An 18,561-nucleotide genomic window follows, 5' to 3' on the forward strand; every position below is an offset into this window, starting at 1 on the left:
TAGGAGCGCCTGCGCTCCGGGGTGAAGCCGAGACATGGTGCCGCCATGCTTTATACTGGCGCTCTGAACCTCGGGACTGCCAGGCAGACGTGACTGAGCCCAGGGCAAATGCTGGAGGACTCCCCAGGCCAGGAAGCATCTGTGGAAAAGTCGATGTTTCGGGCTGAGACCCTTCATTAAGACTAGGCAAGAAGGGGAGAGGTCAGATAAAGAAGGTGCGGATATAGAAGAAAGATGTAGAAGGTAATCGGTGAAACCGGGAGAAGAGGAGGAGGAGGAGGAGGTGGTGGGGGTAATTACAGGAGGTTCGAGAAATTGATATTCATGCACTCGGTTGGAGGCTGCCCAGACGGAATACAAGGTGTCGCTCCTTCAACCTGAGTGTGGCCTAAAGGCTGATTTATACTAATACATAGTAGCCTATGCCGTTGTGAGCATGTACACCTGTGCGTTGGTGTGTGAGCGTCGCTCTGCAATTCCCCGCCAAAACGCTAGTCGGCGGTAGGGTTTCCATGCCACTCCATAGAGTTTCAAGTCGTCACTTTTTATTGTCATTTCGACCATAACAGCTGGTACAGTGCACAGTAAAATCGAGACAATGTTTTTCAGGACCATGCTGTTACATAACACTGTACAAAAACCAGACTACCGACCTACCCTGGACTGCATAAAGTGCACAAAACAGTGCAGGCATAAATAATAAACAAGACAATACTTCGTGTAGTTCAAACAATGGCAACTGAGCGCATCACTTCGGAGTTGGAGCTAATAAGTGTTGAACAAGGGTTACTTTTATTGAAATTACTGCAACACCGAAAAGAGAGAAGATGTCGGAGGAGATGGTATATACGACCATTGAACGAATTGAGACAGAAGGAGGGTGAATTTTCTGTGCTTGTCTGGCCACTGAGAGGCATGGACGAGGAAATGCATTTCAAATACTTTCGGATGTCGGCAGGTAGATTTGACTCATCGTCTCCAACCATTTATTTCGCATCAGTGTACGTACAGTATGCCTATAGACAGGAGGAAATGCGATGTTACCAAGTAGACCAATCACAGTTGTTGCTGTCTGCATGACCGCGATGCACAATTACACTTTTGGAGAGGTGCGCGTCAGGCTATGGCGTAGGTTACACGGCCTCGCCATACTTATGACGTTCATTTGGCACAGAAGAATAAATCAGCCTTAAAGCGTAGGTTACGCAGCTATGTCGTACTTACGGCGTTCACGTCAGTATGCAGTGCTCATTATACTGTTTACCTGCCCCTCGACCCGTTTCCACTCACACCAGGCGCGCTCCTGGTCCGCGACCCACATCAGTCCCGGAGTGCCCCCAATCCCCCACCACTCACCCTGAACTATTAAGAATTAAATTGAGCCACTGAGCCAAATTGCTGCCAGGCAGGGCAGCGGGGTGAGGGAGAATGAGAGAGGCTGGAACGAGAGAGGAAAGTCTGAGAATTCAGTGGAGACACGAAACAGACTACAGAGTGCAGGTGCTGGAATGTGGAGCCCATTTGCTGAATGAACCCAGCGGTGTGTGGGGAGGGGGTACGAAATAGGTAGTCGACTTTTCCAGTCTTGAAATCAGAGGAGAGGGCTTGACCCAAAACGGTGAAGGAGAGCTTCTATCAATACTGTTGACATTGGTTTATTATTTTTATTAACAAAACAAGAATAAACTGCTCCATAACTTTTTATTCTCCACACCGGTGGTCATCCTGTTGTGCACTACCTCCCCTCATGTGGCACCCTAAGGTTTTTATTAAATACTACAGTAATTCAGGACTTCTTTCCCCAACCTGGCCCCTCCCTCTCTGGAAGATAGACCCTAAACCGACAGCGCGTACTCCAGCAGCCTGGAACGTGCTAGTTGGCAGCATTATTCCGCCGACATCTCGACGGCTTTCGGCCCGACCATAGAGCATCTTTCACCGGTTTGATGATCAGCCAGCAGCCCCGGATGTTTGTCTCTGTGGTCGTCCCGAGAACAGCCCGTAGATCAGAGAGTCCTCTGTTATGTGGCAGCTCAGGGTGAAATGTGACACGGGGCCTTTCATCTTCCTCCATAGCTTCTACCCAAACCCACCGTGCGTAAGGAGGTGAGTCACTGTCTCTCCCCCACTTCAGGCAGCGGGAGCAAGACCTGACTGGGAATGCCTCTCTCACCGCCAATCAGGCTGGGTCCTGGTCCATAAACTTAATCATGGTGACCCAGCTGACCCACTCCATCCTGGATCCCCAGATGAAAATGAAGACAGTTTGGATGATTCCCAAATTGGAGGAGCAGGGAGTGGCCACACCTGCACCACGTACAGCCCTGAGAGTAGTTCACGCCAGATGACCGAAAGGGAGCGCCCTTTCCACAGTCCCAATTTCTGCTTTACACTGCCAGTCCACTCCAGCCAATTTTTGTTGCATGCCTCAGCCCCTCTGAATCGGATCCCCAGCACCTTCACCTGATCGGACCTGCGGCCAAGGGGACTTCGGATCGGTCGGGCCAGTTGCTGAAGAGCATGGCCTCGCTCTTCGTGCGGTTGACCCTGGCCCCTGATGCCAGCTCAAACTGGTTGCAGATGCTGATTAAACTGTGAACTGACCTCAGATCAGAGCAGAAGATGGTGACGTCGTCCACGTACATGGAGGTTTTCACGTGGGTCCCTCCACTGCCTGGCAGTGTCACCCCTCTTGTGCTCTCGTCCCTCCTGATGGCTTCGGCAAAGGATTCTATGCAGCACACGAACAAGACGGGAGAGGGAGCAGCCTTGCCTGACCCCAGAACTGATGGGGAAGCTATCTGTATCCTACCCGTTGACCTGGACTGCACTACAGATGTCTGTGTAGAGCAGTTGGATCCAATTCCTGATTCCTTCCACAGATCCCATTTTGGAGAGTATGTCCATCATGTGTGATATCCTGTCAAAGGTTTACTCCTGGTTCAAGCTGACCAAGCAGGTGTCCACCCCATCCCGTCCAAGGGTGATGGCGTCCCTCAGCGGCACAAGGCTGTCAAAGATCTTCCTGCCAGGTACAGCAAAGGTTTAGTCACCTGACCCCGAACAGACTTGACTGTGTTGGCGGTGGTGGCCAGGATCTTATAGTCCACACTCAAGAGTGAAATGGGTCTCCACTTCCTGATGACATCTCTTTTCCCCTTCTGCCTGGAGATGAGGGCATAGATGCCCCTCCTCATGGAGTCTGACATGAAGCCAGCTAGAAGCATAGCATTGTACACTTCCAGCAGATCAGGGCCCATCCAGTCTCACGGAGCCAAGTACAATTCAACTGGGAAGTCAGTAAGCTTCCAGGAGTTTTACTCGAGTCAAAGGAAAGGATGGAGCCAGTCAGCTCGTCCAGGGTCAGTGACTGGTCCAGACTCTCTTGCTGCCATCTAAAACCTGTGTGAGAGAAGGCAGGAAGTTCTAGGACACTGTGGCCTTCCTGTCACACAGACTGGCACAGAAGGACCCACAGATCCTCATATGGCCTTCTTTGAGTATGCTACTGAGCTGTCCTCCTCCTCAAGTCTGTGGATCACAAAGCTCCCCTGTGAACCATTCTGGTCTTCCTGTAGGTGACCACAGGCTCGCAGAAGGCAGCAGTCAGAGAAGGACACCAGCGTGACGTCGGTGGACATGCTCTGATAGGAAGAGGAATTCGATCCGTGAGTGGTCTGGGCCACCTGATTGTGACCAGGTGGGTCGCAGCTGTGCTCCACCTTTGGTGGTGGGGGGGGGGGGGGGGTGCCAGAGGCATCGAGCAGCGTGGCTATTTTCAGCGTTTCCTCCAGGAACCTGGAGGTGCTATCCAGCCTGCTGTCAGTGCTGCCAGATCGACCAGCCGCATCAGTTGAAGTCTCCGGCCAAATGACTGGCTGGGACATTGCCGGAAGCAATGGGAGCTGATCAAGGGCGGCCAGTCGCTCACTGCACGTGGCTGTGGTGTACAGGTTGATTAGGTGGAGCGGACTGCTTCGGTACTTTACGTCTGCCACCATGAGGGGGTGATTGAGCAGAATCCCCAGGCCAGAAGTATTGCAATCATTGCCCCCCAACCACTCAGACAAAGGCCGGGGCCACCGTCTCAACCGCCTTTGTCACTCAGCCTTGAGCCATCGTGCCCACAGCTTTAGTAAACCGGTGTGCCTTTGTGGGCTTGGGTACTGAAGATAATCCTCCCCGGATGTTGGTGATGTGAGTGGTGGGAATATTGTTCACAGTTTCTTTCTCCTGCACTGGCTGAGTTACATTCTTCACCTCTCTCAGCTGGTGAGTGCCAGACGAGGTTCTGCTCCCAGACAACCAGAGTTGTGGGTTGGTGGCTCCTGTTCTGTTCCCAGTCTCCCAGAGATGGAGGCCAGAGGCTTCTGCGCTACTTCCGGTTTCACAGAGCTGGGTTGACTGGGCGTCATGCTGCTCGCAGCCTCCTGGATCTGTAGGGTGGTCAGCAGAATTCCTTTCCCATCCATCCACTACATGCTTCCTCTACTTAAACCGGTTTCCTCCCTCGATGGGGGATAGGTTGCTGGTGGCTGTATGTTGCCCTGCCCTTTTCTTCAGCCCATTGTGTCTTGGCTGATGTCTTCAGCACCCATCATTCTGCTTCACCCTGTGCCCTCCCCTCCTCCTCGTCTTTTGGAGGGGCCCGGGGATTTTGAGTGGGGATGTGGAGCTCAAGGTGGTTGGCCTTTGCTCCGTGCCAGGCTTCAGACCTGTGCAGATTATTGCCTCTACGCATTGACGTTTGCCAGGGCTGTTTCGGTGCCAGCACCTCCTCTTGTGCCCATACGTAGGTGCCGGCACATTTTGGACAGGCTTTGTAGAGGGGGCCGGCCTTTCCACAAAGGTTGCAGTATTAACTTTCTGTGCAATCCTTTGCTTGCAGTTCTTGCAAATTACTGCACTGCATTGGGCCACAGCATGTCCTGACGTATCGCAGTTCCGGCATACCCTGGGTTTCCCAGTGTACACTGTTACGAACCCCGTAACTGGGTCACTTACCAGCAAAGATAGAGAGGTCCGTTGAAGTCTGATGGTACTATTTTTAACAGTATTTATTGATAAAGGGGCACAAAAATAAGATCAATGCAAACATACAGATAATATACGTCGTCAGTACTAAATTTAAAAGTACGGGTATAATAATAAGAAATAGCTCTATCGTTGTCTAGGAGATAATGTATTGTCTGATGGAAATAAAAAAGTCACTGTTAGTTCGTTCAAGCTGCAGCGTTTTGGGGTTGAGAGAGAGACGGGTTAAACTTGCCCAGTTCTTTGATGATGCTAATCCTTCGAGTCTTTTGGGAGTTGGTTTCCCCGTTGTTAGCTAAAAGCCGTTTTTCCATGGTAAGGGCACCAGCTTCCGGGCAAATGGAACCGAATGCACGTGGCCTCCCCACCAGCTTCCGCTATTACGGGATCGCTAGCGTTTCTTCTGGTGCGTCTGAGGGGCTGTTCCCACAGACCCTCTTTTATCCTGACTCACAGGGTCTCAGATGTCAATCAGGTTGGAGTGATGCAATCCCTCCCTCAACCAGCCCACTTTGCCTGAGGGCTTCCACGTAGCACAGTATTGCAATACACAAGTTCGTCTTCAAGACACAATGGCCGTGTCCCGTAGCTTTATATCGCCGGGGGAACGAGACATTCTGCAGGTCTCTCTCTCATTTCCTGGGTCTCCTGACCTAAATCAATAGCGATCTTGCGATTCTCACAAAGGAGGGGGCTACCCCGCACCCTTCGGCCCCTCAAGGCTGTGGTAGATACACAACACCCCCTTTCTTCAAAGCGTTTTCACCAGCGGTGAAACACAATACAAAAGCTTTTCCTTTTCACTACAGAGTAATAGTTATACATTCAATTCGGCATCTAAACAGTTAACAATTACAGTGTCACTTCCTTTAATATCTTAACATCTTGTACCTTACTAAAGTCTTGTAGCATCAGACTTCAATTGAATAACCACCTATTTTTATTTCTTTCCTTCAGCAAACAAAAACTAAGGAGTTGTGATCTTAGCTTACGTGTATCTACAAAAGTTCATGCAAATACTAATCTTTTTGTTGCTTTCAAACTTTAATAGGCAGGCTTCCATGGGGGTTGTCTTTATTATTCACATGCTTTGTCGAAATCCCGTAAAACCTGCTTTTGCTATTTAAAAATGGCGTCCTCATTAACCCTCGCCTCTTTTCCGGTTAGTTCCCACGTGGGGAGCTTGGGTACCCTGGCAAAATAAGCTCTCGCCCGCTTCTTTCATAGGAGTTATTTTATCAACACCGTGTCTCAAACTAAGACCATCTTCTGAATTTCCACCCAATTCTTTAATTTTACACAGGTTACTAGTCCTCTCTTCAGGACCCTTCAGGCTATTAGCTTTCAGTTCGAACTCTTGGTTCAAGCAGCATTTCAAATTCTGCCTTTTCACACCACACTCTGGAATAACAATAGCATGGGAGGCCCCGTCATCTTCCAACTTAATCTGTAAGCGATCGGCAGGTTTTCAAATTTTCTTCATTCGATTTGGGAACAACATATTTCGCGTTTCCTTCAATAATAATATTTATCTCCCCACTTTTGATTTTCGCATTAACTTTTAACACACTGTGGAGCACAAACACCTGGGAACTCTCACTTCCCACTATTACCAAGGTTAACCCTTTCTTCACTGAACCAAGTCTATCTGACCCACAAGGACGGCCGTCCCTTTCAACTGAATCAGGTACCTCAGACATTTTCTGAGCTCCGTTACTAGGTTCAGTACCACGTGCATCCCCATCTTGGACACACTCAAATGGGACATTGGCCTCTTTCAGGCTTTCAATACCCGTACCCGGTCCAAATTCTAAATTCCCCTGATTCTCCCAGCTACTCTCTGGGCAACTCCCTTCCGGAGTAAACTCAACCCCGCAGGCTGAAACAACCTCATCTGCCAACCCAGCAGACTTCTTCAAGGTAAAGGCACCCTTTTCAGCTAGGACTGCCCTCATTTCATTATCGGGAACACCTCTAGCATTTTCAACTTCTTCAAACAGTTCTGCCAACCCAGACAGATCATCCAGGTCCAACCCTGGACCTTCTGACAGCTCTAGCTGTTTCTCATCTTTATCCTCTGCCTCTAAAACTTTTCTCCTCGCTAAGGGCAGGTCGACCTCCTCTCCCTTACCCTCTTTCACTTTTCTACTCTTTGTTTTACCATCCTCTAAACCCTCGTGGTACAGGGTCAGTAAAAACGTCTCGACTGAATCGAAACTGGCCGGATTTAAACTGCTCCCTTTCTCAGCTGCCTTTCTCAACATGCTGCGAGTGATTGCGCATGCGGGATAGATCTTGGAATCTAGGGGCGGGGCCGCAATACTCACTGGCCGGCTTGTCATCGTCATTGCTGCCCAAACCTTACCACCTGCTAAATCGTTACTGAGAAGGACGTCCGCGTCAGTTCTCGGGAATTCTGATTGCACCCCTATTTCAACTGGTCCAGACACCAGCTCACAATCCATAATGACCTTATGTACAGGCACCATTTCTGTCCCTTTGCTTATTCCTTTCACAGCTACCATTCTCGTCTTGTGACCAAAATCCAGTACCTTACTGCTGATCCAATGACAGCTCAGCCCCCGTGTCTCTCCAGATCCGTACTGGAACTGGTGTGTCTCCCTCCATCACAGACACGGTTCCGTTTGACAGACATGTCTCAGACCCTTCTCGTACCCTGTCTACCCGGGGCTCTCTTGTTGATTTACTGATTACCATGGCACATCCAATAGGGACTGCTGCTTTCCCTTTTTCTGTCTCTTTCCTCGGAGCAAAGCACTAAGATGCAATATGCCCCCCCTTTCCACAAATAAAACAGGTCAAGCCCGGAAATCTCTGGCTGTCTGGCCTTTCCCCCTCAACCTTACCACTAGCTCCCGGCGGGACCTCTGCCTCAGCCGGCGGACTTTCTCGATCGTTCCCACAGTCTCTCTGGGAACTTTTATTCGAGGAAAACTTTGTCTTGTGGGTTAGGGCATATTCATCTGCGAACCTAGCAAATTCTGAGATGGACTTATTCAGCTTCTCATTCAAATACATCCGGATATCCTCCGAAACACAACTTTTAAATTCCTCAATCAGAATTAACTCCCTGAGATGCCAATAATCCTCCCCCACTATCTCTGCTGTGCACCAACGGTCCAAGAGCACACCCTTCTCATAGGCAAACTCGGTATACGTCTGATTCCACCCTTTCTTTAAAGTTCTGAACTTTTGTCTATATGCTTCCGGTACTAGCTCATAACTCTGGAGAATGGCTGCCTTTACTTTGTCATAACTCTCCTCCTCTCCCTCCTCCATGGCCAACGCCATATATGTCCGCTGTGCCTTCCCTTTTAACACACTTTGTAACAGCGCCACCCACTGATCTCTGGCCACTTCTGATTCACTGCCACCTTTTCAAAAAGCAAGAAATAACTATCAACATCCGTCTCCTCGAACGGAGATACTAACCTCAACTCTCGACTCACATTGAACCGCTCCTCTCGGTCTGACCCCTTAACTCGTGGCTCTTGCCGTAACTTCTCCATCTCCAAGTAATGTTTCCTCTGTTTCTCTGCCTCCCTCTCCTTCTCAGCTTTCTTTCTCTTTCTCAGCTGCTTCCAGTTGTTTTAACCGAATTTCATGCTCTCTTTGTTTCTCAGCTTTCCAGCTCCCATTTCACCTCTAACTCCTTTAGCTGGAGCGCCTGCTCCCTCTCTCTCTCGGCTCTTTCATTCTCCTTCTCAGCTGCCTCTAGCTGCTTTAACTTAATTGCATGTTCCAATTTTAATTTCTCCAACTCTAACTGAGCCGTCCCACTAGTTGGTACCTTTTCAGGGACATATTCCAATACCCCAGCTGCAAACACATTCTTCCTGATATAATACCGAGTTATTGCCCTTTGCACCTCCCGCTTTTTCATTGACAACCTCACCTCTGTGAGGTTTAACCCCTTCGCCAAATTTATCAAGTCTGATTTGATGGCCGCCTCTAGTGCCTCCAGATTCGGGTTTTCTATAAATTCACCCACGTCCATCTTTGCTGGTTTCCCGTCTGGCTACCCGCGTAACCAGATCCAAGTTTGGACTTACAAGCCCGATTCACTGGCCTCCCAATTTGGTGTCAAATCCCGAGACAAGAACCCCAATTTTGTTACGAACCCCGTAACTAGGTCACTTACCAGCAAAGATAGAGAGGTACGTTGAAGTCTGATGGTACTATTTTTAACAGTATTTATTGATAAAGGGGCACAAAAATAAGATCAATGCAAACATACAGATAACATATGTCGTCAAAACTAAATCTAAAAGTGCGGGTATAATAATAATGAATAAGAAATAGCTCTATTGTTGTCTAGGGGTTAATGTATTGTCCGCTGGAAATATAAAAGTCACTGTTAGTTCCTTCAAGCTGCAGCGTTTTGGGGTTGAGAGAGAGACAGGTTAAACTTGCCCAGTTCTTTGATGATGCCAATCCTTCGAGTCTTTTGAGAGTTGGTTTCCCCTTGAAAGCTAAAAGCAGTTTTTCCATGGTAAGGGCACCGGTTTCTGGGGCAAATGGAACCGAACTCACGTGGCCTCTCCACCGGCTTCTGCTATTACGGGGTCGCTAGTGTTTCTTCTGGTGCGTCTGAGGGGCTGTTCCCCAGACCCTCTTTTATCCTGACTCACAGGGTCTCAGATGTCAATTAGGTTGGGGTGATGCAATCCCTCCCTCAACCAGCCCACTTTGCCTGAGGGCTTCCACGTAGCACAGTATTGCAATACACAAGTTTGTCTTCAAGACACAATGGCCGTGTCCCGTTGCTTTATATCGCCGGGGGAATGAGACATTCTGCAGGTCTCTCTCTCATTTCCTGGGTCTCCTGACCGAAATCAATAGCGATCTTGCGATTCTCACAAAGGAGGGGGCTACCCTGCACCCTTCGGCCCCTCAGAGCTGTGGTGCATGCATAACAACACCATGTGCTCACGGTTCCCTCCAATGGCGAAGACTGAGGAAAGGTGGATGGTGGGGACAGTGGCATCCAGCCTTGACTTGACCTTGGCTTGTCACCTGCTTGTCCAGATCCCAAATAAGTCCTTTATGTCCTTCACCCTCAGCATAATGGGCAAGAACAGTGAGGAGGCCCACAATGGGCTCATGTGTGCACCATTATCACCCGCTCCTGGGTGGGGTTACTGAAAAGGGGCTGTTCCTTCAGCAGTGACAGAGTTGCCTCGTTCTTCTCATAAAAATCTCGCAGGAGCTTCTGCTATCCTTTCACGTACTTGAAAGTTGCGTCAAAGAATCAGTTGAATTCCTGAATGCAGTAGATGTCTTCTGCCTTGAACTTGCAGGATTAAATTTCAAATGAAGCGGTGCCTATCGAATGGGCTTCCTTCACTGCCACCCTTAACAGCGTTTTGGATCTCAGGTCCTTCACTCAGTGTGCGGGTCAAAGAGGCCATTCTGGCCGTGCGTCAATTGCTGGAAAGCGGTGTTAGATTGGTTACCCAATCAGTATGAGGACCCACCCCTACATCAGCAAATTATCCTCTCCTCAGCCTCCTGATCATAGTAGTCTGCAACAAAACTACACTTGATCTTAGCCTAAAGTCCAAGAAGCCATTTAATATTGTCAAGTACAGTGAGAATCTCATCTTGCATGCTGTTCATACAGAACAGTAAGTTCAAGATGGGGTGGTATGGTTCCATAGTGGTTAGCACAACACTTTACTGCACCAGAAACCCCGGTTCAATTCCCACCGCTGCCTGTAATATTCTCCCTGTGACCATGTGAGTTTCCTCCGGGTGGTTGGTTTCCTCCCACAGTCCAAATATGTACTGGATGGGAGGTTAATTGGTCACTGTAAATTGTCCTGTGATTTGACTAGGGTTAAATCCGGGATTGCTGGTCGGTGTGGCTTGAAGTGCAGAATTAGCCCTTCTGCACTATTTCAATAAATAAATAAGTAATAAAAGATATGATTGTCTCTAATATCATAAAATGGACTCTTGACCTCACAATCCATCAGGTTATCATCTTGCAGCTTATTTTCTGCCCTGTTTCTTTAGCTGTTACAGAATAGTACATGCCCTTTAACCTATTCCAAGATCAATATGACCCTTCCTTCCCGCAGACTTAGAACAATTTTCTGCAGCCTGATGCCATCTTGGTGACCAACTAGTTGATGAGTTCAAGGAAATCTTAAACCTTTCACTTCAGTGTTGTGTGGTACCCTTGTGCTTTGATCAGGCTTCAATCATACCAGAGCCCAAGAACAGCGTGGTTATCTGCCTAAGTGACTTTTTCCCCCAGTTACACTTACATCCACAGTGAAGAATTTTGAGAGGCTGGTGATGAAACAAATCAGCTCCCGTCCAAGTGACAACTTGAATCCGTTCCAGTTTACCTAGCAGAGCAACAGGTCCACAGCAGATGCCATCTCATTGATTCTTCACACAATCCTGGAACATCTAAACAGCAAACACGCATATATCAGGATGCTCTCTGTCAGTTACAGCTGAGCATCTAATACTCCTTGTGCAATGGGATCTCAGGTTTCGTCACTTTCAGACCCAAGTCAATTTGTATTGGCAAAAACATCTCCACCACAAACTCCATCAGCACAGGTGCACCACAGGTGTGTGCTTAGCCCACTGCTCCACTCACTTTACACTGATGACTGTGTGGCTAAGTACACCTCCAACACCATATTCAAGTTTGTTGGTGACACCACACTTGTGAGCCATATCAAAGGTGGTGTCATAACAACAACCTGTCACTTAATGTCAGCAAGGCCAAGGAACTGATTGTAGACTGCAGGGGAGGGAAAGCAGAGGTCCATGAGGCAGTCCTCGTTGGAAGATCAGGGGTGGAAAAAATCAATAACTTTAAATTCCTGGGTGTAGCCATCTTAGAGGACCTGAACTGGACCCATCATATAAATGTAATTGCAAAGAAAGCACAACAGTGCCTTTACTTCCTTAAGACTCTGCAGAGATTTGGTATGGCACTAAAAACTTTGACAAACTTCCATAGATGTGTAGTGGAGAGTGTATTGACTGGCTGCATTAAGGCTTGGTATGGGAACACCGAAGCCTTTGAGTGGAAAATCTACAAAGGATTCAGGCCAGTATATCATGGATAAATTCCTCCAAACCATTCGGCACATCTACATGAAATGCTGTTGAAAGCAGCATCCATCATTAAAGACCCTGACCCAAGCCATGCTCTTTTCTCGCTGCTGCCATCAAGTAGAAAGAACAAGTGCCTCAGGCTGAGATGGAGAGAGGGACAGTGGGGTGGGAGGAGAGAGGGAGTGGGAAGGACAGGGACAGGCTGCATGGAAGCATCCTGCAGATCAGCTCATTTAGAAGATATGTATTTTGATTTCTGAACTGCTGCTAGAGAGAACCGTTTCTAGTTTCGTATTGCAGGTTTGCTAGTTTTAATAGTGTTCCCTTGTGCCCTTGAACATGTTGTCCTCTTAAGTTTGTGAATACCCTAAGCTGAAACAAGAACACAGAACAGTTTTTAAAATAATTTCTGTTACATATACTATATATAGTTTTATTGTAACATAGTAATTTTTATTTCACTGTACTGCAACTGCAATGTACAGGTACATCAGAGAAAATAAACCTGATACTGATTCAGCCGAACATGTACAGTTGCAAGCAAAAGTTTGTGAACCCTTTGCAGTTACCTGGTTTTCTGTATTAATTATTCATAAAATGTGATCTGATTGTCATCCAAGTCACAATAATAAACACAATCTGCCTAAACTAGTAATGCACAATTGCACTTTTTCTTGTCAATATTGAGTACTCCATTTAAACAATCACAGTCCAAGTTGAAAAAGTATGTGAACCTCTTGTGTAATGCCTTCTAAAAAAAAAGCTACTTGGAGCTTGGTGTTCCAATCAATGAGATGAAGTTGGAAGTGTGGGTTGTAGAGGTGCCCTGCCCTATTGAAAGAGACACACAAAGTCAGATTACTGACAGAGCCTGCTCTTCTCCAGAAAGATCTGTATATGTGCACCATGCCTTGATTGATCCAAACAACTTTCAGAGTACATTAGTGGAATTATAGAGATGAGTGAAGCTGGAGAAGGCAGCAAAAGAACTCCTAAAGACCTGTGTGTTCATCATTCCAAAGCAAGAGAAATTGTCAGCAAATGGAGGAAATTCAGTACTGTTGATATTCTCCCTAACAGTGGGCATCCTGCAAAGATCACACCAAGAGCACATCGAGGAATGCCGAAGGAGGTGAGAACGAACCCCAGGGTAACAAGTAAAAGACCTACAGAAATCTCTAATACTTGCTAACATCTCTGTTCATGAGTCCACTATAAGAAAAAACAATGAACAAGAATGCTGTTGTACATCTCAAGTTTGCAAAAGACCACCTGGATGTTCCACAATGCTTTTAGGACAATAAGACAAAAGTTGAACCTTTTGGGAGAAATGCACACAGCTACATTTGTAGGGAAAAGGGCACTGCACACCAACACCAAAGCTTCATCCCAACTGTGAAGCACGGTGGAAGGAGATCATGGTTTGGGGCTGCTTTGCTGCCGCAGGGTCTGGACAGCTTGCAATCATTGAGGGAACAATGAATATAAAATTGCATCAAGACAGTTTTCTGAAGAATGTCAGCGTAGGAGTCTGTCAACTGAAGCTAAATAGAAGTTGGATGATACAAGACAATGATCTGAATCACGAGAGAAAATCAACAACAGGATGGTTTAAAAAAAACTTTGGGTGTTGGAATGTTTAAGTCAGAGTCCAGACCTTACCCAAATGAGACGCTGTGGCACGACTTGAAGAGGACTGTTAATGCGAGGTATCCCAGAAATATTGATGAACTAAAATGGTTTTATATGGAGGAATAGTCTAAAATTCCTCCTCACCGTTGTCGAACTCAGACCAACAGCTGCAGGAAACATTTGGTGGAGGTTATTGCTGCTCAAGTAGGTTCTATCAGTTATTAAGTTGGAGGGTTTACACACTTTTTCCAGCCTGGACTGTGAATGATTAAACAAGGTGTTCAATAAAGACATGAAAAGTACAATTGTTTGTGTGTTATTAGTCTAGGCATATTGTGTTTGTCCATTATTGTGACTTATAAGATACAGTCTGATCTTCATCTTCAGTAATTAATGCAGAAAACCAGACAATTACAAAAGGTTCACAAACCGTACGCTGGTGGTTCTGTGGTTAATTACTGACTCTGCTAGAGACCATGGCTCAAACCATCCATGGCTACCGTGGAATGTGAATTCAATTCATGGTGCGGATTTAGTGAAAATTGGTCACAGTGGCACAGACCACAATTGCACTTGAACCAATTAGCTTCAATAATATCCTTCATGGATGAAGTATTTTATAGATCTGGTCAAGATGGCACCAGCAAATGATTCCTTGGGCAATGTCTTCCAGAGAGCCAATCTCTCAATTATTGCTATTTTTCTACACTTTGTGCTTGTTCTTTTTGTCTTGTATGTGTTACAGAAACTGCCGGAGCCTGCGCCATGCAATTTGGAATTCGATCAAGCAATCAGACACCGTTGAGCACGAGGAGAGTTGCCTTATGGAGAAGACCAGAGGCAGATTCCCAAACAGGACCAGAACACGAGCTGACTCGTGGAAAAGATGTGGAGGCTTCGGAGAGGGTGCGGTAGAGATTTACCAGGATGCTGCCTGGTTTACAGGGCATGTACTATAAAGAGGCACACACAAAATGCTGGAAGAATTCAGCAGGTCAGGCAGCACTATGGAAGAGTGAACAGTCAATGTTTCAGGCTGAGACCCTTCTCCGAAGATGTCTTTTATGAGAAGATAAATATCACAGTTGTATCATACACACATACTTCGACAATAAAATGAACCTTTTTGAAGCATGCTGTCCATACCCAGCCTGACGAACGCAAGTCTCTAAATTCAGCCTGTGTGGTTGCCCATTAGAGCCAATGAACTGCCATTGTAATCCCCTGAATTATAGCTAGACACCATCTCACCTTCAACAGTGAAGGCTACCTCAGGTTTCGAGGACTTGGCCACAAGAACAAGATCCCAATTAGAACAGTGACGACTGGTTTACTGTTCAAATGAACAGCCTGCAACAAGGGTAATCATTGGGCAGCATAAAAGATGGAAGAAAGAGAAATTAATTAGTGCAATGATTTTATTAACATGAGCAGTTGAGATAACAGCACTTGGAAACTATATTTAATGCTTGGACATTAGATCCAAAGCTGAACGGGCTCGTTTAGACAAAAACAAGTTAATCAACTTTCACTGTACTTTAAAAGTTAAACTGACAACTGGGTGGTACTTTCAGATTCAGGACGTACTAAGTCTTTGACATTAGGTCTGTTTTATAATATACATGACCTTGATAAGCACTGCAAAATAAACAAGTAAACACCATATTCCAAAGTGAAGAAGAGCAACAGGATGAGCCCTGCCCATCAAAAACAAAAATGTTGTAACAACAGTGGATACAGGATGCATGCTATATCTTTCCCACTGGGAACGTGAACTTTGTGAACAGATGTGTTGAGTACATTCAGAAGTATATGGTAACTTCAACCATAAATTTACTAATAAATATCATCGGGCATATAATAAAAACACCAAAGTTTAGGTATAAGGTGCCAATACTGTAACTTAAGTGCAAGAATTCTTTAGCACTTTATTTCACTTAAAATTATAAAGTGAAAAATTAAATCACAAGCCAAGAGCAATTCTATTGCACCTTGGAACTTCTAAATAAATAAGGCCACAATGTGCACTATTCGCACAATAAACGAGATCCTTGATCCACTATGGACAAAATTTTACATGCTCTTGTTATCTGTGTGACTCCCATCCGCTCAACAACTAAAATCGACAGGACTTCTCACCCAAGCTCTGGTTTCATCTGAAGTTTTCCCTCCAGCTTAGTGTAATGTCTAGTCTGGCCTCAACCCTCTTCCCGGCAGGTGTTCCCTTATTGAATGTTTAGCTGTGTCTCAAGCTTTGCCTCTAAACTCCCACTCTGTTCCAGCTTCCTCACAACTCTCCATCTTCAGTTCTCTCCAACCCTCAGCTTCTACAAGTTTACGCTGCCTTACTGTGTAGTCAATTGGCAAGAATTTCGAGCATCATCACAATTTTACAATTTACCTAAAAAAAAAAGCCAGTCAGCATAAAGAGTAAACAGTAAGTCTCTAAAATTAGTGTTCTTCATTTCGACATCATTAAGGTGCTGCCTAGTGGCTCTTTGAAGCTCCTAACACAGAAAAGCCCCACAGGTGCTTGCACCAATTTCAGATTTCTTAATCTCATTCAAAATCAGAACATAAACATCTATTCAGCAAAGATACAAGTGCCAATTAATAATAATGGTGAGCAAACAGTGGTATCAACTCTTCCACGGGCAGACCCAACCCCGGCTTCGAAGGTCGGTGGGTTGGGCATGGGCTAGCAACCCCTTCCCATAAAAACCCAGATCAACAGAAACACCACTAGAAGCTACAAGGGCCTCATCCCCGGGAGAGCGAGGATCTTCGCCTTGAAGACGGGCCATACCTGGGGACAATTAGAAAGACGTGCGCAGGACAGAGGATCCTGGCGAGCAGCTGTCAGAGGCCTAGGTCCCAGTAGGGGTGAAGGGTTTAAGTAAGAATGGTGGTCTCACATCGGGTGACATGGGAAGATTCTGGCCTCTTCTGCAAAGGAGAGCGGTTCAGTTGCACCCCTCAAGCAACCACCTACTTGCTCGCGTTGTTCAGAACTGCATGCCTTTGGAGGGGTAATCCTAGCCCAGCTTTAGAAGAGGTATAAAGACTAACAACGCTTTGCCAGGAGCATCTTGAAAGCAGCACACAAGGAAAGAGAAACAAATCCACCTTTTGTGCTGAATTAGCAAAGAGCAAGTTACATTTCTGCTGTGCAGGACTTCAGTGAAATTAATCAGAAGTTCTAATTAAGTTTTAAAAACACAAGTTGACTTCTTTTGAAGCACCCGTTTTTTATGCATCTTCGAATTTGGTTTTGAACAAAATGTAATTAACCTCAGTAAGCTGGTTTATTACCAATGTCACTATCATCTGTCCAGATGTTTAAAACAGGTTGTTGGAACAAACTGAGACCCTCTGAACAAGAATACTCTGGCACTGGTTTTGCTGATTTCAAAAGCACCCACAAATTGAAACATCAGATTTAAATATTAAATAGCACTCAAACAAAATTAACAGACTCAATAAGTATCTTCACCTGGAATAATCTATATCAATTATGAATTTAGAAATAGCATGAAACAATCATACAACTTGGATCCTCTAGTAGATACTGGGATCAGCTACTCCGGAGCTTCCAAATGGGATATTTTTTCAGGGTAATATAAATGTCTATATAATTCTTTACAATTGATCTGAAGTTTCATAAACATTCCTTTGCAAGCATGAGAACATTTCCATTTAATCTGCTGCTTTGCAACTTCATTGAGCTGGCACATAATTTTGACTGAGTATTCTCATCCTTTTCTTTTAAAAACACCGCTAAGGAAATGCAGGATTTGCTTAATCGAATGTCTATACTCGATACACTTGTTCGACACAGCAGGAGAAGTTCCAGTTCCACACCTCTGCCATAATTAATCAAATTCAAAATGATAACTTCATAGTACCGATCTGTAGAAGGAAAGAAAAAAAAGTTGTGTAATATAGTGTAGAAAGAGTTAAGAAGTAGCTTTCAAAAGTCTACGAAGAGATCTGATAGGGATTTATAAGATTGTGAGAGACAAAAATAAAGTAGACAGACAGCATCTTTTCCCCAGGGTTGAAATGTCTAATACCAGAAAGTATACATTTATGCCATAGACCCCAGGTTGTGAACCTCTGATTTAGGGTGAGAGAGTCATTTCAAAGGAGGTGTGTGGGACAAGTTTCATTTAAAAACACACTGGTGAGTGCCTAGAATGTGCTACCTGTGATGGTGGTAGTGGCAGATACTTTTAAGAGGCGTTCAGAAGGCACATGACTGTGAGGACAATGGAGGGATCTCAAAATAGTGCAGGCAGACGGGATTAATTTAGTTGACCACTGATTACTAATTCAATCGGTTGACACAACATCGTGAGCCAAAAGGCCTGTTCCTGTGTACTGCCCTCAGTTCTAAGTCATAGAGTCACACTAACGGTAAAGCCAGAAAGTAATATCGCTCATTTTCCAGCAGGAAAGACGTCTCTGCAAACCTAAATTATTTGAAATAAAAAGCAGAAATTCAACAATGACACTCCACAGTTGCAGTCTCGAGAGTTAAGTTTAATGTAATCTGTGAAATCCTGAAGTTGGAGAGGACTTCATTCCTTAGGACACAAGAAAATGAGGGGTTATAGAATTATGAGAGGCATAGAAGAGGTATGGGCAAGTCTTTTCCCCATCCATATAGTTAATGTCATTTACAGTTTTTTATCATGTATTGTAATTTCAGAATCAGGTTTATTGTCACCAGCATGTGTTGTGAAATTTGTTAACTTAGCAGCAGCAGTTCAATGCAATACGTAAGAAAGA

At 45.7% G+C, this 18,561-nt stretch overlaps 1 protein-coding gene and 1 long non-coding RNA gene across 5 annotated transcripts in view; one reads left to right on the plus strand and one right to left on the minus strand.

Moving 5' to 3' along the window:
- Position 1: 1 nt before the first annotated feature.
- On the plus strand, positions 2-17,310 carry LOC132380952 (uncharacterized). The gene is made up of 2 exons (XR_009507882.1): positions 2-243; positions 14,516-17,310. It is a non-coding gene; the product is annotated as an uncharacterized LOC132380952 (long non-coding RNA).
- LOC132380950 (C4b-binding protein alpha chain-like) overlaps positions 15,175-18,561 on the minus strand; it is a 55,150-nt gene continuing 51,763 nt past the window's right edge. For all 4 annotated transcript variants that reach the window (XM_059949965.1, XM_059949968.1, XM_059949969.1 and 1 more), the window contains one exon: positions 15,175-17,679. The gene's annotated coding sequence lies outside the window, so the exon portion shown is untranslated. The remainder of the gene's footprint in view (positions 17,680-18,561) is intronic.

This window comes from Hypanus sabinus, chromosome 25 (genome assembly GCF_030144855.1).
Source record: "Hypanus sabinus isolate sHypSab1 chromosome 25, sHypSab1.hap1, whole genome shotgun sequence".
Lineage (NCBI taxonomy): Eukaryota > Metazoa > Chordata > Chondrichthyes > Myliobatiformes > Dasyatidae > Hypanus > Hypanus sabinus.